The sequence below is a fragment of the Chiroxiphia lanceolata genome, chromosome 3 (assembly GCF_009829145.1).
Source record: "Chiroxiphia lanceolata isolate bChiLan1 chromosome 3, bChiLan1.pri, whole genome shotgun sequence".
NCBI lineage: Eukaryota > Metazoa > Chordata > Aves > Passeriformes > Pipridae > Chiroxiphia > Chiroxiphia lanceolata.
This window is the reverse complement of record NC_045639.1, coordinates 24,113,339-24,134,048: the sequence shown is the minus strand read 5'-3', so window position 1 is coordinate 24,134,048 and position 20,710 is coordinate 24,113,339. Positions and strand designations below refer to the sequence as shown.

Below are 20,710 nucleotides of genomic sequence, written 5' to 3'. Positions count from 1 at the left end.
GTCCCTCCAGCAGAGCAGAGGGTTTGATGGAGGATGTTCTTAACATACTGCCTTTTTCCCACAGTGGATCAGGAAGGCAGCAAGGGAACCATGAAGGGGAGAAACAACCAGCAGCAGCTGCAGCAGCACCAGGACCTGGTATCAACACATTAGTTATGAAACAAACCACTTGAAGATGCAAGTGGAGAGCATATATGTACCAACCAACCCAAACACAAATTAACTTCTCAGCAATGTTTTTCCTAAGGCTTGCAGTCACTGTGATGACTCAGATAATAATGAGGCTATTGCTCTAAGTATCCTGAACACTCGAGTCAGACTGACCTTGGCCGGACATGACAGCCTGTACAATAGGCTTTGTATGTCTTTCTGCAGATCTTGCAGAAAACATTCACACCTGCATGGAGCATGTCTGTAGAAAAAGCATGAAAATCTTCAGCTCATTGATATTTTCAAGCATACAAAATAAGTAAGGCTGAAATTAAACCTTATGTCTGAAGGGCTGGTACCAGCCTTTAGAAGGACTTAGATACTACTTCAATTCTACTTGGGGGGGCTGAAATATTTCGAAAACTTTGACTGATGTATAGGAGGGTGATTTTTATTCTCTTGTAGTGCAATACACAGTCATTAGCACCTGAGAATAGAAAAGTATGTGTCTGAATACCTCAGTTGAGGATTATTTTTCTCAAAGTTTGGTAATCCCCAAAAGGAAGGACTTCCCTCATACACAGAAATTTCCTAGAAGAATCTTTATAGCCTTCTTTATAACCATCGATCTCTACCATTATATTAAAACAAATTATGTTGAAAGCTGTTAAGAACAAGTTACATAAACTAAATACAACCTATAGAAATTGTGGGGGCAAAGTAACAGGAAAGATAGCATGCATGACTATAAAAAATTTAACTCTTTTAGAGAGGAATCTGGGCATATCTGCTTTATGTGTGCACTGCAAACACTATATTAACTGTGTCAGTAGAAGTACATCAAACAAGAACCAGATACATCACAGAATTCTTTACTGCTCAGATTTTTATATTAAATCTTGCAACTGGCTTTATATTATTGTCGTTTCGAAATCTCAATGAGTTTTCTGGTCCTTGTCTTCAAGATTGCACATGTGATTAACAGCCATGCATACTCAGGGAGCATGAAGATCAACTAAGTTCTGCAATATTTTCAGGTCTGCCCATAAGCTTCCAGCTCTTTCATACATACTCATTATCATTATTAGATGCAGTAGGTATTGATTCTTTGAAAAAGGTTAGAAGTGGAAGAGACCCACCATGCCAAACACTGAGACAAGCTTAAGATGTCCAGCATTTCACAATCAAGTACCTTTAGACAATTTGACATTGTTGGGTGGTTTCTTTAGTTCCTTCAGGAAATTCTTTCATCGCCCAGAAGAGCAAAGCATGGGGGAATTTTTACCTGAAACTTCAGATAGGTTTTCCTTGTCCAAATTAAACCGTTTCATCTTTGTGGAGTTACCAGTCAATAGCTCCTCTTTCATGCAATTTAAGACTGCAGCAGAGAAGACTGGAAAAATGACAGCCAAGTGTGTTATTCTGTTGCCAGTGCTTCAGCTGCATAGCTTTCAGTGTGATCCTCACGTGTAGTCTCTCAGGAACCTGTAGCTGGTACAAGAAAATTTTATTTCATGTCAAAAGCTACTATACTTCTATTTTATATCTCTTGCACACACATATAAAGTCTTAAACTCAATTAGACCAAAGAAGTCATATGCACACCCTTAGAGAGAGAAAGCTCAGTCCTGAAAGTATTATATGTTTTGACTTCAACTGTGTATATGTTTATAGAGGCATATGCATGTGTGTTCTGTCATCATATGGTATCACTGCATTCAGGACAGCTGAAACTATAAGCTTTATACTTTCTGCATGTTTATGTGACAGGAATGTGGAAGCTCTCTGATTAAACAGAAGTTTCACAATAATCTACTTCATTTCTCTCCCAGCCAGAGAGAAATGTTTTCTGCATTTCACAATCAGCACTTCAACATTTACAACATATCATCTCTCCCTCTTTCTAGGTCGGGATTTCTGAGCCCCTATTTGGAGTATAGTGTATGCGTCCACTTCTCCTGTAAATGGCCAGAAAAGATGAGCACAATCTTTCTTGAGCTTGTATGCACTCCCCTCAGAAATCTTGTAGAAGTACCCGAGAAGTCTTTGCAGTTTTCTAGGGATTTTTTTACCCTTTATCCAGAAGTTGTTGGTCCAAACCTTCTCTTCACTCACAGTCTGCACTGTAACAGATGTTAACAAATGTTCAGACACACGACTCTTCTATGAAAAAGGATTTTCAGATGAAATCACCTCAGAAACCAGGGGAAGTCTTGTGACTGCTCTACCTGGGACCGCTTTGTGCCTGGTATAAAGTGCCCATCTTCACATTGTCACAAAACAGGAGAGCTCGGTATGCTTAGTATGCTTTTTTTTTTTTTTAAGTAAATGAAAACATCACTAAAATGGAACTGGGCCAAACTCTCTGCAGTGGAAGAAAGAAGCCAACTGTGTAGACTTCAGGGTGCAGATTTGCATCTCTAACAGTAAAAAATGTGGCTGATTTTCCTGATCTCATTTTTTAAATGTGTTTATTTGATTTTATTTTACCAGCAAATTTATGCAAGTATGATTTCTATGTAATAATCCCCATATTTTTTTAATTACCTTGCCATAAAACCTGAATAACTCTCCCTACTTTGATCTCCAACACATTCTGGAGAATACTGCACCAGGCATGTCTAAATCAGTTAAGCCATGCACAGAGCTGTTCCTGCAGGGAAGCTTTCCCACATCAGAAGATTGTGTAATAAAACTTAACACAGCTCATTAATTTTCTCTCTTAACCAATGCATCTGACAAGAAGTGACTTTGAAAACCTAAAGGAATGACACAACTCTTATGCTTTGCGTGAAACATCTGTTTCAGCTCCTTTGCTATTAAATTGACATCTTTTTATTTGAAAAGTTCCTTTTATTTCCCAACTTCCTGCAATTGGTAATGTATATATCCCAAAGAGCTTAAATTCACAGCTTTTAAAACTTGATTAACTAAATGCTGGGTTAGTCCTGTCCCAGAGGAAAAATGCCTCTTGCACAGACAGATTAAGTGGTACAGCTATGCTTTTTAATCAATTATTAAGAATTTGTTTTTTCAAGCAATGTCAGACTTCATAAAGCATCAAAACATACTTCCAATCCCAAAATAATGTAAACACCAATGTGATTGCATATGAAAAATATTAGCATACTTAGATCTGGAAAATCGATAGAATGTGAGTGTGTCATACTGCCTCTCTTGTCCATGAAGGCCACAGACAATATCAAGTTTCTGACTATGAAAACCTACAAAGCTACCTGCAAAAGCTGAAATCTTGCATGAGGAGTTAAGGTGATTTTCAGTAGAAGAAAAACATCTTAATTACTATAACTTTTCCTTTAAATTCTCATCACTTACCCCCATATTCTTATTAAATTACTCCCCTATATTTTCAGTTCCTGGTAAACTGGGGGAGAGAAGACCAAAAAAAAATCCTGGCAGGATTTTTCCAGACCATTTCATATTATGTGCATATATCAAGCACAGCTAAACTGTGTAAGCTGATTCAATTCCAGTCTGATGAACAAGATGAATGCATTTAATTGTATGTTGTGTTTGTATGGAAGTGAAGTAGTTTTGGTAACTGTGGTAAACCAGCTACACCCTACCAACTAATGCAATTTTAAGACCTTTGAACTTGTTCATACACCTTCAAAAAACTTTAATCTTCAGTGTAGTTTGCAAGGAAGGGTTAGCAGCAGGAAACTGTAATAAAATTATTGAGAATCTTCAATATTAAACAATTTGGGGAAAAACAGGCCCATATTTCATATTATGAGTTCCTCTTGGTATCTCGATTGCTTTGAAAAGATGCATTTTTATTAAATGATCCAAAGATTGTCAGTAAAGACCCAGTCCTGGAAGTCAATGAATCTTCAGACAGAATTTTAAATAAGATAAATTGGGCAGCACCCTGAAATCACACCTGCCTCAATGGAGCTATGTAAGTGTATAAACTGCATGCAGGAGCCTTTGCTGGATGGTGATCCAAACCAGAATAAACTGGGAAATAGCTTGATTACCAAGAGGGAGCTTTCCCTCTTCTTCCTTATTCCTAGGCTATCTCATGCATAGGCTTTGCACGGCCTGTGAATCTGAGCGTGATGCTCCGCTGCTGCCTGTGAGCCTGGAGGTTGCTCACTCTCTCTGTTCATTTTCTAGGGAAGAGTAACTTTTGCCAGATCTATTCTTAACCCCTGTCAGTTCCAAGTGTGCACCTTTTTGTTACACACACTGCACAGAAGAATTGTACTCAAAGGAGTAGGTTAGCATGTCTTTTTACTAAACTTACACTACGGTGTAAGTAGTGCCTGCTATCAAATAAAGCATGAAGCTCATGCCAGACTGGCCACTAATGCTGTCATTTTACAGTCCCGGTTAAATAAAATGCACAACCAGAAAGACAAGAAGGAAGGGGAGGAAAAATATGTCCCTTCTAACATTGTAAAGCTGTGCAACAAGTAGGAAAATAAGGCAGTAGGAGGCCAAAATTAACACAGTATGTGTAATTTATAGGATCAGGGGAACTGAGCAGAGTGAGCCAAAGATTTTGACACCCGTGGGGAGGAATACACCTTTAACCCATGCAGTTTATTTAATTTGGGGAACAAGAGAGTGGCTGAAAGGTACATTATAATATGAATCAATTCTAATATTTGCACTTTGGTACCAGCTTGGCGCATCACTGGCACTTTTTAAAGCGTGGCTTAAACAGGCATACAGGTATAAACTTGCACCTGGCGGGAGGGAGTGGAGCACCTGCTCTCTCCCACCCCTCTTTGCTCTGATAATTTTTCTCACCAGAGCTCAGCGTATTTTCCTTTCTGTTTATTTTCACATAATAGAGATAGCCAACTTTGCTAATCCTACATGTTTCATACCAAAATCTTAACAGGGTGGAACATGAGAATGACTCACTTGAGTACCTGTTGAAGAGCAGGTCTGGGCTGCCTCGCAGAAAATACCAGGGCATCTGGGTAGTATGAGCATTAGCAGCTGTAGCCACTTGCTCTGCCCCACAGAGGAGCTTCAGGTTGCCCAGAAATCTCCATGCTAGCCAAACACATGACAGAATCATACTTTACGTACTTTATGAGTCCCATCTTAACTGCTTAAACACTTCAAGAACGCTACAGACCAGCCACCTTTGCCCCATGAAGTAGGTGATTAACATCACTGTATTATCAGTGCAGAAATAAATAACTTACCCATGTTCACGTAGGAAGACATTGGCCAAACTGCTAATAAGATTCATATTTTCTGCCTCCCACTCTGCTGCACCACAGAAATGCGACATATTTCTACAAGCTGTGCACTAGAAGACAGGAGAAAAAGACAGGGAAAAGTCATAAAGAGGGAAAAAAGTCACCAAATAGTATATGGCAATACAAACCTCTCTTTTGCTGTGGTGTTTTAGTGTTTGCAAGTATTAAGGGAAACAAAACAACTGTCCAAAGTTTCCAGGAACAATTTCCTTTTAGGAAGTCTGAGAAAAGAAGTTCATAAGGCAAAGAATAAAAGCTTTCATCTGGGTTACTTTTCCTACTGTATAAAAAAGAAGATAGAAACTGCAATTCAGAAAACTAGTACAGGGGAGAGGGAAGTAAAGACAAGCTGAATCATGTTTAATAAAAGGGTTTATAGTCATTCCTAGCAGGATTCTATCCAGCTGGCACATCACATTCCTATCACAAGCTGCACTTGCAAGTGAATTAGAGGGTGTGTTTTGCTCCAGCAATATCATCTACAGACCTATTTAACCTCACTGTAGGGACAGTGTTTTTTCCTAGTAAATCTAGGCTACCAGAAAGTATTGTGTCATGATTAAACTTAGTTTCACATGTCCTGCTTCTACAAGATATTCCAACGTAACTGGACCCAGCCCAGTCACTCATAACAGAAGAAAGGAGAATTATCAGAGTAAATACTGGCTGACATGATTGATGCTGAGAAGAATTAAAAAAAAAAAAAAAAAAAAAAAAAAAAAAAAAAAAAAAAAGAGAGAAGAACAGTGGTGAAATTGGCACTCTGCAAAAAGACAGCCTAAAATTTATGCACCACTTTTTCTTTTTTTCTTCACTAACATACCAAAAGTAACTCTACAATGTGTAGAACTGGGTACAGGCATTGTGCAGGAGCTGAGAGAAAAGAAAGTGGTACCCCAGTATCCTTCATACCATGTCTTCACATTTCTCCTGCCACTAACCATTTTCTTCCTCTCCTATTTTATCATCTTTCTTCTCCACTAGCGCAGAACTTCAAAACATGAAATATAGTGTCTTTTTAGTGTGTTTTTAAACCCCCATGGTAGAAAATTTTCAGCATTATTCATAAAGCCTCATTTATTGAGTCTTCGGATTTCATTCATATACAAGATACGAAAAAAAGCAGAGAAATATTCTGACAAAGAAACTACAGATGACAAAACTGATAATTTACATGACTTAAGAAAAACCACATTACTGTACAGAATATACAGAACAAGTTCCAATGACAGGTCAGGAATTATGATACAAGGCGAGTGTATGCAAATTGGGAGTCACTCCTCAGTGGATGTCAGGAAGCATAATTAGTTCCAGCACAAAGTCATCCAACAGGTCTGAGTTTATTGGAGAAATAACTTTATTACAGGGCACCATGCATGACTTGGGCAAGTAACTGCATTTACAAATGAAGCGAGACCAGCTTTGAGATCCACACTAATGGAAAGGTTTGAAAAATTGCCAGAAATATGTATAGCTGATGCCAAGTTATTCTGGAACCCATATATCTGCCAAATCAGTTGCATATACTGCAAATTAACCTGGTGATACAGGAAGGGAGGCAGGAAAGCTGTGCCTAAGATGTGGGTGCCAATGGAATTTTACAGCTGGACTTGAGTTGTAATTGGAACCAGTGGCTACCATGCAGCCATCGTGGGTCAGTCATGGAGCAATCACACACCAATCACACGCCCTTTGCATGCCCACCGTGTAGTTATCACACCCAAGTCACATTCCAATCACTTGCGCATCATGTGCTCATCACATGGCAATCACATGCCCATCATGCAAAAATCACACCCCAATCAAGCCCCAATACTACAGCCATTATGGCCCAATCACACCCCAATCACACTCCCTTTCATGCCCCAATCGCTTGATTGGCTCTGGATGGGAACCTGCTGGGTGTGTGTGGAGCACATGATTGTGGAGTGATGGGGTGCTGATTGCTGTGGGGTTGCTGTGTGATGGGTGTAGCACTGGCACATGTTTTTGAACCTCGGAAGGGGGGATACAGTGCTTCCCAACAGGTTGCACTGCTGCTTTTGCAGTAGCAGAGGCACCTCTCTGTAGCCTGTGGGCTATGTGGAGGGCTTCTGTGACAGCTTTGGAAGGCACCAGAGAGGTATGAGGTTCCTTAGGGTCAGGGTCTGAGGATGCAGACCATCAGAATATGAAATTCCAGTTTATGATCCCATTAAAAAAAAAACCTAACTGCATTCCACTGTATCATAACTGGTTTATTTCCTACGTGCTTATGCAAATGCAAAGTTAACTTCTCTTGCTAGCACAGCACTGTTACAGCTCTGCGTTCCTGTCTAGGCTCACATTGCAAGTACAGCACGACCAATAACTATTAATAAACATCTGAAACTGCTCAAACAAACAACTCTTGATTCTTTTATAGGACTAAATTATATAAATTAACAGGAAGATGCACAAAGCAGTGGTCATTAAGTGTTTTTAATGTGTTTGCTTTGCACTAAAGCACAACAGCTTGTAAAACTGTTTTTACAATTTTTGTGGTAACATAAGCCAGGAAGCGTTTTAGTGCAGCCAATTCTCTCAGAGTGGTTAGAAATGCACCATCATTTGAACTCTTTCAGTGACCCTTTCTGTTAAGAGAAGTAGTGGTACATCTATGTCCTCCTAGGAAAAGAATGCTTGATACAGCCATTAAAATGACCATATCCATGGTCAGCAAAACGTTGGTTTTCATCTGGTGTTTTCATTTGCACCTATGAAAAATGAACACACACAAGATGCTGACATTTTGATTGGACGTTTTACATAGCTACTAAGTGCAGAAGTGCAGGACTCACAGGCTCTGAGGAGCTAAACTAGCCTTACATACATTAGAGGTATTATTTCTCCTTAGGAAGTGCTGTCACACTTAAGCTCTCTTCCACAAGTCTCTGAAATCTTTGGCAAATCACATAATCATCTCTGCACTTCATTTCCCTGTCTATAATCTAGGGACAGTGTTTTCCAGCTTTGAATAGCTTTGAATGTCACAAACTCATATTTTCTGGAAGAAAGACTCATTTGTTTCAGCTTTCGAATCTCTACTCAATGAAACAAACTCTACAGCTTATTAGAGGCATTTGTACAATTACCCCCTTCTAGCAGAAATCTGCACATTTGCTTACAAGCATGGAACATGTCCATCAGAATCATTTTTCCACTGGGGCATCCTTTTTTTTTTTTTTTTTTAGGATGACTCTCTATTTTTGGTTTTGTTATATTAGAGAATATTCACCTTAGCAGTAACAAAATCTTAGAAGAGCCATTTTGAATTCACTTTTTTCTACTGCCATTTGCATACTTCTAGTTGTTGATATAGCTGAATATGAAGTCCTGGTAAAGTAAAAAATGTGGGGGATTTGAGGAAATAATGAAGCTGGCAAAGGGAAAACAAAGTTGGGAGCAGGACTAGAAACCATGGAGGATAAATTACTAAATTATAAAAATTATCTTTAACCAGACCTAAAGTTTGGTATACTGAAATCTGACAGGAGCAGAGGACTTTGCTTTTACTCTCATATCACTAGACCTCCTTGCTATGTATGGTCCATTTAACAAGGAATATTCCTTACCCACAGAGACCTGCAGTTCAGTTGGATTAAAACCCCCCAAGGCATTTTGCACCAGCTCCTCTTTCCTCAGTCTTCTAAGGTCCATGGCTGGAAAGCTCCCTTACTCCAAGCAGACAGAAAAAAATCTTTCTCCATAGAGAACAAATGTGAAGTTTCTACAAAATATAAATTTTAATAAAGATGTACAATAACGGAGCGACTGTGAATGCTAAAAATAAATAAGCCTTCAAACATGATCAGAGCTAACACCAACAGGCCAATGCCTAATGTCTACCAGGCTGTGGTAGAGCAAATAAGATGACAGACATGGCTGTTGTAGGACTTCTTATGCCGTTTTCAGAAGCAGAAACCCTGGTCCATCCAAGAAGGGGTTGAAAACGCTCCTTCTTTCAACTGTATTTTGCTAGGCAGGCCTTGCAGTTCTGGCCCTTACACCCAAACGTTCCATGTTGGGACACAGGAAAAGCAACTTTCTGCTCGAGGTTTTCAGGGTTGCCAAAGGTTTTCTCCTCTCTTGTTTGGAGTCTGCTAGGAAACACGAGATGTTTCATATCCAGAATGATGTTAACAGTTGCAGACATTGCTTTCCTTCATAATTTTTACAGAAAACAGTGACTGCAGTAAATCTGGTGTGACAGCTAAAATTATGAGAATTACTGCCCTGAAAGAGAGCTCTGTAAGGTTTATAAAGCTCATCATTTTTAAAAGGAAAATTATTTTTTACTCTGAGCATCTTAGGATCACAGGGTAAATTACCCTGGGTACTAAAAGAGCATAAGACAAGCTGCATTTCTGAGCTTGAGCTCTACAGCCAACTTGCATAAAAGGGATGTTCAAAAACTGGGAATAGTTCAGAAAAGGGTTAGAGGAATGGGTCTCTGTCTGGCAAACTTGTTTTTTCCTGAAAGACTGTATAGATTCAAACTTATCCAAAGTAATTTGAATGCTTGACTTGATCAGAGTTTATTAGCTCATCCATGTCAAAAATACTTCCCATCTTATAAATCATCACATCTACTTCAAGCTTTTAGACAGGGATATGAAAAAGTCCAATGGGTAGAGCAGACAAAATCAGGGTAGAAGTAATGTGCATTCTTCCTTGGTAGGTAAATTAGCACTAAAATAGTCTGCTTGACATAATATATTTTCTGTCACTTGAAGACTTAGTAGCAAAAGTGTCTTTCTGAAAAAATAAGCCTTGGTTGAATTCAGATCTATAAGCTTCATGTGAGAATGGCTGGCAAAAATGGCTAAGAGGTCACTGTTGAGATCTGGTCCTGTCTTGAAATTCAGGAATCTACATAAGAGCTGCAGTCTCATGGAGATATTTTCACAACTTTAACGGTAATTTTCCATTCACGCAAGCACTGCCAAATTTAAACTTTCTGGATATAAAAGAAAACAAACCTAGTGGACCTCTGCAAGCATCCAAAGAAGAACTTCTGTGGAGCACACCTCCTATTGTGTACAGCCTATTTTAGTTCCAGTTCATTTTGAAATTAAAAAAGGAGGCACTATGGATTGGCCCTTTGCAACAAAACAATGCAAAACTATACTACAAAATGTTGTTACTTGTCAAAATCAGAGAAGTCCCGTGTTACACAAGATTAAAAAAAATGGTACCTCTCAATAACTTCTCACTGCAGACTCCTGTCCTTACCAGTCCTCAAGCCTGCCAGTAACTTCATACCTTTCTCAGTTTGATTAGAGGCTTACAATATGGGCATGCGAGGAATCTTGTCTGGCAAAGCAGTCTTTGCTTATTAATATTTTCTGCCCCTAGCTTTACACTTCTTTGACTAATCAGGAGAAGAAGGTAGGCAGCTAGGGCAAGAGCCCAGGTTAGAGCCCGGTAAAAGCCAGAATTGTCAAACTTCTGGCTTTTCAGAGAAAAATAAATGCCCAGAATATCTCTCACTGACCACCCATGGATCACAGCATTCTAAAATCAAATACTTCTGAAAATTGCAGTTTAATAAGAAAAGCAAAAGCCAGACCTTTCCTTAATTACATATGCTTTGCTCATATATTTTGACAAGTACAGTTTGCTTCTCATGCATAATACTTTCTAAGGTATTGGGAAATGCATACAGTACATTTTCTAAAACATAATTATCTGACAACTCACTACTGAACCCTGTTCTAAAGCGTTTAAGAAATTGAAAATACTGGCGTATTTGGGAGCAAAATTAGAGGATCACAGAAAATTCCCAGATAACTAAAGTGCAAGTATTTCACTTGACTTTGGTGAAAATAAAATTGATGGACACTGCCGTGTCAAGATTATGGCTAATTGATGAATGATTGCTCCTATGGGTGACTCTGCCCCAGAAAGTCATACTTTTCTTTCTCCATCTCAGCCAAAATAAATTGGCTGAACTTTTCTGGGCACTTTGTAGTGACATTCTAAAGGTCCTTTATTATGACTTTTATAACTATTATAACTATTCATTTTTAACATTGGAATGACATTTAAATGCATGTCCACCTATACTGTATATAAATTGAATAAATAGTACATCATTTTCTTCAAAACTATTGCCACCTTGAAGCTAATAGAATGTGATTAAAATTTATCTCCATCTGGCTCTTTTCCCATTGAAGACTTAGAGTTTCCCCTGGTACCTTTAACCTGTAAGAACTTTAAAATATCACGGTTTTACCAAGTGGAACAGGACTAAAATGACACTGTGGACTAAGCCAGCCAAAACATTAATAACTCATATGCACAGTTCAATCTTCGGAGATTTTTAGGATGAACCAGGCAACATCCACGTCATTGTTGATTTAAGACCATGATTTGAATACATGAAAATATATTAAATATTTCAGCTATACAAATCTCTAGAGCAATTAAAATAAAAGAGTTCTGAAACTGTACTATTAAAATTTTAACTAGACAATAAATCTCAGACTGTGGGGGACCATTAAAACACTTTTATTGCTCTCTTCTTGCTTTTAACTTAAGGATGATCACAAATATAATTATTTAATTAATATTATGGTTAGTTCTGCAACTAAAACAGTAGTAAAGTTCTTGATCTGTAGCTGACTGTTCAATTTTCTCCAAGACATTGCTTAGGAAAAAAATCCTCTACTGAAGTTTCAGGTTTTACAAGCAAATCCAAGTGTTTTTTTGAACAATATTTACAATTTCCTAGGCATATACATTTTCTTAATGGGAAAATAATTCTTGATATAATAGTAGTCAGAGTCTACTACTTGTTTAATATCTCCTTTTAGACTTCCCATAATAGATAGAAAATTCAGAAGAAAAATGCAACTTCCATTAAACAAACTGCAAAATAGTCATCCCTGTGAAGCCAAGGGACTACGTTTGTAATCAAATAATTCTCTACATTACTAAAGTGTTTGCCTTTCTTACTTTTCTAAAAAGGAAACTGCTCACTACTAAAATATAGCTTTCAATTTGTGTAGGGTAAAAATTTAGTACTTAATAAGCATACTTACCAAAGACTTTTAAAAAATTAATAGAAACCAAATAAATCTTGGCTATTAAAAAAAAAAAATCTGACACACAGGTTGAGTTATACCAGCCAGCACAAGTACACAGTAAGATTCCAGATGTGCTATTTTCCTGTACACTGACAGCTATCAAACCCACCCCTGCAATAAAAAAGTCCTGAAATGGGTTTTTAATCAGGTCTAGATTTCCATTAGCCCATGAGGACTGATGTCTGTGTGTTGTGGTTTTTATTCTTTACAGCACATGCCATTGCTCTTAATATGTGGGGAACACATATTAAGTCTAAAGCTTTTTTCAGTAACCTCCTGAAATGGATTTTTTCATATCTAAATTGAAGCCAAATAAACGTTATTAACAGCTGTATTTTTACAAAGTATTTGAAGGAAGGGTTAAACTCCGGATTGCTCAATTAACATTTTCCAGGCACCATGTAAGGCCAGCATGTTCAATGGATGGACAATGTTAAAAAAGGCTCTGAAGTATGAAAAAATATCAAGGGAATTCAAATAACATGACAAGTTTCAATAGAAATAAAATAAACCCCAATCTTTCTCTTTGAAAAACATTCAGAGGTTGGCTTCATTCTAATTTCCACCTTCCTGGAAACTGTTAGATAGCTATCAATTTCTTCTTATATATTTATTGTAAACATTGGTACAAGATGTTCTGATTGTTTCCAGGAAAATCCTATTAGTTACAGTTGTACAGAATCAATTTCACATAAAAATCATACAACACAGTTACAGACAAAAAGAAATCTGTAGGCATCTTGTGCAATGAACAAACCATTGCGGTTTATATCCTTTGAAAAACTTCAGCAGAACAATTGGCATCAGTAGAAATACTGCAAATTAAAGATATTAAAAGAAGCTGTTTGGGAAAAAACATTTAGCCAGAGTTAAAAGGCTAAAGGAAAAAATTAAATTATTACTATTGTTTGTGTCCTAAAAGGGTGTAATTTACCTCAATCACATCATGCAGACCAATATTTGGACTCATTAAGAAGCTGGCATATTTCTTTACTTTGAATAGATGTCGAGAATTTGACATTTTATACCTTTGCAGTGCAAAGATCATTTGCAATTATTGCCAAAATAATAGCCAACTGTATGAAAAAAAATAGTCAGCCATGTGAAGCTTTTAAACTAGTCTGCCTTCCACTTCCCCAGTCTAACTGTACATAACTAATCCTCCAAAACCAAACCCAAAATGTGTAAGTAAAATCTTATTTAAAATTTTGATATAAAGTCATGTTTTTAATCAAGAACAAAGTTTAAATTGCCCCTCAGCAATTTCAACACTGGCTTTATTTTTTGACATGGTTATGGAGAAGCGTGTATGTTCAATAAAGTTTAAGAGAAGGGTTTCTATTTTGCCACATTAAATGAGTCATTGTATTTTTTTCTTTAATTCATCTTTATGGCTGACACTAGGCTGAAGTAACACCATAATTTTATCTCCATTTTCTCATCTATGTCAGTGCTTTGTTTTCATTATAAGGACCAACAATCACAGTTTGCAGATCCATGAACTAAGCCAAATTCAAAATTAAAATAGGGAAATTCTGGCCCTGTTGACTTCACTAAGTTTTTCAATCCTTCTTTTTTTCCACCTGCCAAAGGCAATGAATATGCTGTGATACTGCAGACGTATTTGCCCATCACCTCAGCTGTCCCCACAGCTGGAGAAATGCTGCTGTGAGCAGGTAAATTCAGAGCGCAGAACTGGAAGAGCAGAGCATGAAGGGCTTATCCTCCTTTGCCCAGCTACTGCGTGCCTGGCACTGCCCCATGCTATGAAATACAAGCAGAGTTCCAACTGAGATTAATTAGGAGGTCTGTTTAAAAGCCAAAACAAGCAAACCCTCACTTGTGGAAATTATCCTTGGACTGCCATAGAACAACAACAATTTACGCTAGCTGAAAAACCGTCTGAGGAGGACCTTCTTGCTCCTCTTTCTACTTCCAGGCCTGGAAAAGCAGAAGTCCTTCACAGTAAAAGTTGAAGTCCTGATAGTATCAGAGCCACAAGTCTCATATATTATCTCAGCTCTGAGAGATGAAGCTTTACAAGAAAAAAAGACCTGACAGCAGTAGCCCAGTTCTGTGGCCAGCACCTCCATCTCTGATGGCAGACACCTTTGCCACTGCTGACTTGAGTAGCCAAAAGGCAGCAGTGACTGCCTGGTGACAGTACCCAGGTCTCCACTGCCCAGAACTTTGTGCTGAGACAAGCAAAACAACAGGACCAGCTAGGCTGGACTTGCCTTTGTGTGCAGGAGGGCTTGCACCCTGGGCCTGACACCTGGAGCCCCACTAGGTTCCTTGGATGCTATAGCGAGCCCTCTCCAAGCTCAGAGGAGGCAGGAATCAGTGTTATGTCTCCCTCATGGTCCCATCTAGACAATCTAGTAGCACCCATATTCATAACATGAGATTCCTTCAATTTTTCATCCACAGCAGTGTTGTTGCTTGAATTTTACTCAGATCCACATAACTGACTGTTTCTACAAAGGGATGGAATACCACAGAAAGACTTATGGCATCCATGCTAATACCAAATGAGTTCTCGATGATTTATGTTTATTAGAGAAAAGAATATCAAAAGGATTATTAATGGTGCTACCACAGAGCTTTAGAAATGGTTGATAGCACAAGCTCAGAAACTGAGGAAGTGGATTTGGAGTATGCAGGGCAGAATATGAGGTTTTTTCATTTGGTAAATAGCAGCCTGTATGAATACTAAATCAAGCAGCCACTTCATTAATCTTTTAACAATTTTTTTTAAGGGTTTTCTAAAGTTTTTCTAATAAAAGTCATACAAGCTAACTTTGAAATACTGGCATTAAAATCCATCAGTTAATCTGTGTGTAGTTCTTGTGGAGACTCAGATGACTCGTTTCCATTTTCTAACATTCTTAGCCATTACTTTTTGTTTCCTTTGCTTGCAAAACTAAACTTCTCTTACTTGATCTGGGATTTTAAATAAGCCAGAGCTAACGAAATAAGAATCAGAGCTGGACTAAAATTTATAGCATTATCTGCAGGAATATTTTGCTTTGGACAATATTTTTTTTTAAACAAACAAAACCACAGAGAAATGTGAAAATATCTACCCATTGAAACACAGGCAAGCTGAAGTTCTCCTGGGCATTTTGTACAGCTTGCCAAATGTGTGTTAACTGTAAAGATGACATAGAACAAACCTGAACTGCATATGGCTATTCCTTGCGCCCAATGTACCATATTGCATAATTTTTTTCCTTACTACAGATAAAGCTCCTCTCTCACATCCAACAGAAGGTGAGTGACAAGAACCTTGTACACTAGGTGCAAACTTTCTCGTGGGGCTGAACAATCAGCCTGTTCACAACAACCTCTGCCAGGGAGTACATGAACCACTGCAGAAACCTGCATTCTTCTGTGCTGGTTCAAAAGTAAACCAGTGGGAGAAATGAACCCAACTCAAGAGATTACAAGTCAGAGTTACAATCTACTAAAAAGACTATAATAAATAAAATGATACATAGAAAACTGATTTTAACCCCCAAAGACAGATGTATAACCCAGCACCCTGGGACAAGAACAGAACAATGTTTGTCAGCCGCTGTGCTGAGCACCACAGAGTCCCCCTGGGTGCAAAGTAAAAGGAAAGGAAAATCTGTTGGTTCAGATGATGATCGCAGCCCTGTTGAAGTAACGACCGCAGTCTTGTCAAGAGCAGTAGTCGCAATCCTGTTGAAGTTCTGGTCCTCCTCTGGATCCAACAAGTGGTACCAGAAATCCCAAAACCCGAACTTTATATATGCTCAAGTTCAGGTGGGAATGTCTAGTACCTCCCCAGGGCAGGGAGTTTCACAATGGGTGATTTAACTCTGTGAGTCATGAGATATTTTTGGAATCTTTTGATGGTCTGGGTGTTGGGGCTGCCTATTATGCCAGTCCATTGTGGCCCGTTAGCAGAGAGGACCCCTCAGGCTGGGTGTGAAGATGTTAATGCCTTTCCAGGGGGGAGTTATCACAGCTGAGTCATTGGTGTGAAAACAAAAGAACACTCCCCTGCCTCATGGGGTTTCTTTAACACCCAGTTTGTAGTCTGAGGTGTCAGGTGTGCCCTGGACAGCTGCTGCAAACAATCGATTTATTAACAGTCCACCAGAAATTACATAGAGGGCGTAGAATACAGAGTTTTGGTTATACTCACATAGTGATAAACCGGTCCCAGCCCCTGTAACTAGGACACCTTCACAGACCTGTATTTTCAATGCCCTCCTCTGGGGGGTAAGCTGTGGTTTTAGACTGTCATCTGCACTGAAAATGGTAGAGTGCTGCCTATTTAGAGTACTTACAAAAGCTGTACCTCTGGATGTTAGGGCTTCAATAGATACAGTGGCAGAGACGCACCGGTGTCACTTATGTTGATGGAGAGCCTTACACTCGCATCTTTTTCTCAACAAAGTATTAAAAGGGACCTTGGCCTGAGCTTTGCTGCACACTTGCTAGAAAAGCTGTTTGTGAAGAGAAAAGAAGCTTCTCCAGAAATGATTCTTCAGACTATGTGATACCTGAATCACTGCCCCGAGGATTCTCTCTTCATTGACAGTGTGGGGAGGATGAGCATAACTCTCACTTAAGTGTCATAGGTAAATTAATAACAGCAAAAAACATTGCTCCAAATATCCTAAAAGCCACGGACTTAACAAAAAAAGCTTTTCCTGAGAGCATAACATGGCCACACTAGCCTCATCCTTCAGAGTTCTCTGAACTGCATTCACAGTAAGCAAATACAACAGACTGAATAGCCCATGCCGCAAGCAGAAACAGGCACAGAGGGATCATTGAGATCAATAACAGCAAGCGTTTTTTAGAACAAGAGTCAAAAGACACACACTGAAGCCTGAAAAAAAATACCTGTATGACATTTAGTCGCTGAGATCAGCTGCACTGACATTACCTTTAGAGGAGTATAGAATAAATCTGCCTAGGTTACCACTTCCTGAGGCATGTCATAATAAAATTCTCTCAAAGCTGATTTGCTTGCCTTCAGCCAGCTATCTTTTGGTCAAAGTAATAAAGGGATAGTGAGGCCTTGCCCTTTCAGACTACAGAGTACTCTTGTCAGGTTCATGGTTCTTCTTCCACACCTAACCAATATGACAGACCATCAGGTTTTCTGTTCAACAAAGGACTACGAAGCTGTCAGAGGAGAGCTGTTTGGAAAGCATTTACTTTTGTAGAATACAGCGCCTGAAGAAAATCAAGGAGTGTTCTCGCAGCCATCCACCACGATGGACTTATCTTTCTGAAATTTGTCTCTAGTACTTTGGTATTGAATGTAGTTTCTAACACTTGTCTGATTTTTACTCTTTGTTAACAGAAAAGTTGCTTTCCTGTTAGAGTGCAGTGCCTGGGAGAGGAAGGGATGCATGTGTGCACCTGCTTTTATGTTTTGCGAAGAGCTTTGAGACGGAGCTGATTGGGAAGGCACTGTATAAATTGATACGCTGTGTCAGAGCAAAAGGAACACAGGCTGTCTAGATACTGAACTTTCAATTTAAACCGCAAAGGTAGATGGCAAGCACTAATTCAAAAACAGGTGGCTTTTTGCTCATAATATTTTATGGCTTTCATTGCTTTACAGTGGAATGAGCTAACCCACAGCTCTCCCCTTGACCTACCCAACATCCTCAAGTTTAGTGAAAACAGGTGTTTGGTATCTTGACTTTCCCTGTACACTCCCACAATGCTGGGACTCTTTAGCACTCTAAAAAGCCTCTTACTTTCACTTCAGAATTCAAGCCGAACAGCAGAGCATGCATAAAGTAACAGGTACATACTCAGCAACCAAAAATTTATCCACGGAAGGAACACTTATCTTTTATAACCTGCACAAGTAAAATGCAATAAAAGGACACCAGTTCAAAAACTCGGAAAAATCTCATGGAAACATCCTTAAAATTGGACAATTGTGATGAGCCTGGGGCTATTGCCTCTATTGCTCTCTATTGATATAATTAGTGTTTATAGTGGCTCTTCTAGGAACTTTGAGTCTTGCTGCAAGACAAAGCCAAACAATAAGAAAAACCCAATTATAACGAATAAAGTAGTCCTGATAATGCTAAAGAGGTTAAGAAAAAAAAAGGAAAAAGAAAACAAAAACAGCAGTAGTTTGATACAAAATCCTAACAAGCAGGTCATATCACAGAGCAAGAGTGCTAAGGAGTGACACTCTTCTCTCAGTTGCCAGGGTTTCCCTTTTCACACATGGTGAAAATGTGTGAAGAGGGTACTCACTTCGTAGAATTACCTGTTAAGTCAATATGGAAAAAATCTTTTCTGAAAAGTATGGCATTTTTTCAAAAGTCAGTTGTTTGTTATTTAAATAAAAGGATAAATAAATAAATAAAAAGCTATATTAATAGACCGCTAGGTAGAGAACTTGGGAAAATTTTATATGCTCACCAAGGCAATTCTGACGCTTACGATGCATATTCCTCATGGATAAAGTTATATCAATTCAAATTAGTACTTAATAGGAACTAAATAGGAGCTCTTTGTTTAAAGTGCCTATGACTTCCACATACAGTAAACATGGCTGCAGAATGAGATGCCTAATACTATATGAAACTGTTATTTTGTGTAAAGCATTTTGTTGGACTCAGTGCATTCAGTTTAAAAACAATGTGTGACCTGAGAAGAGGGAAAAACATCTGCCTTCTTGTGTTACATCAGTCCATGGGGGTCTGTAATTTACTTTTTTCCAAACCTTAAACGTTCAAGAATAATGGAAGGGTAAGCCAAGTAATATTAAAAAACCTCAAACAAAATAAAAGCTTAAAAATGTATATACATAAAACAGATCTGTGAAGCTGACGTGAAATATTTCAGATTAACTGGCTAGTTGATTAATGAAGCCAGAAGGAAAAAGTCCAGATCAAGTTTAACATTGTGCGTGCGTGCACATGCAGACATGTGTGTGTGTTTCGTGGAGTTCAAGTAACTGATATTTATACATTCTGATTTCTCTTACCCTCATCAGTAGCCTACCTCTTGCTAATTTATAATTGATTTATTTTACTCACAGTAAAGTTCAGAGTTCATGTTTCAGTATTTAATTGGGGTGGAGCAGTAGTTCAAACTGTTTTGCCAAGACATTTAAGTGACATTTCCATGTCACACAGGCATGGGAAAATGTCATAAATGCCTACAGAAAAAAAAAATTGTATAAATTGCAATTCAGTCTGAAAACATTAAAGATCATCAGAATAGCTATAATAACAGTCTCACTAAAGATAAAATATCATCAATAAACACAAAGTTCTTTGCTTCAGAAATAACAAGGCTACAATATGCTAGTTAAGAGAACCCACATTATAAGATGAAGTCACATAATAAAAATTGACACTTCCATCACCATGCCATAGATAAATGTGTGCACATATATGTCTGCATTTAGACACTGGTATATTTGGGACTGGAAGCTGGGGAACAATGTGAATGACAACACTATAGTGTTTGGGTTGGAAAGGCTATTTTTGGTACTGTGCGTGCAGGTATGGCAAGAAATAAGTGAATGGATGTATTTGTGAAACCCAGAGGAGGAAAACATGGAGCAGGGAAATCGATGTCTTCGACTGAGACTCAGAAGAGCTCATGGAATGAAGGATGTGGGTGTCTCAAAACTTCTCATGAACAACGACAGGCTTCCCAGGAAACCGGCAATGATGAATAAAGACTCAAACCTTACCTTATTTTTTCATATTTTTGGTATAGACATGCCAAAAGACCTTTGGTTCAGATAATGCTTGTGACAAGAGACAGAGAAAAGGAAAAAAAAGAGATCTGGGGAAAAAAAGTGAGAGTACAGGAAAATAGGTAATTTTTTAAATTTACTGATAAAAAATAGGTTCTAGAAAACCTCATTTCCTCCTTTCAATTAAGCATTCATTTTAGTGTCCTTAAAAAAATATATTATTGAGGGAGTGGACACACTTTACAGATGAACTCCTGGGGAACCTTCTGAATATACAACACAAAGCAGAATAGAGACACCTGTATGAGATGTCAGCAACCATATAAACTCATGGAAGCTATGCGGGGCTCAGCAACGTGTAACAGATTTTTATAACACATATTCCACACAAATGAGCTATGGAAAATCAGGTGAACAGTGAGAGTTATGAAGGACCTGAAATTATCATGTCAATACATATAGGGAGGAAAATGGAAATGTGAGAA

At 38.4% G+C, this 20,710-nt stretch overlaps 1 long non-coding RNA gene across 1 annotated transcript; it reads right to left on the bottom strand.

Moving 5' to 3' along the window:
* Window positions 1–1,352: 1,352 nt before the first annotated feature.
* LOC116785244 lies at window positions 1,353–19,578 on the bottom strand. Its single transcript, XR_004356448.1, has 3 exons — window positions 19,555–19,578; window positions 5,337–5,443; window positions 1,353–1,641 (listed from the first exon to the last, which is right to left on the bottom strand). It is a non-coding gene; the product is annotated as an uncharacterized LOC116785244 (long non-coding RNA).
* Window positions 19,579–20,710: the final 1,132 nt, after the last annotated feature.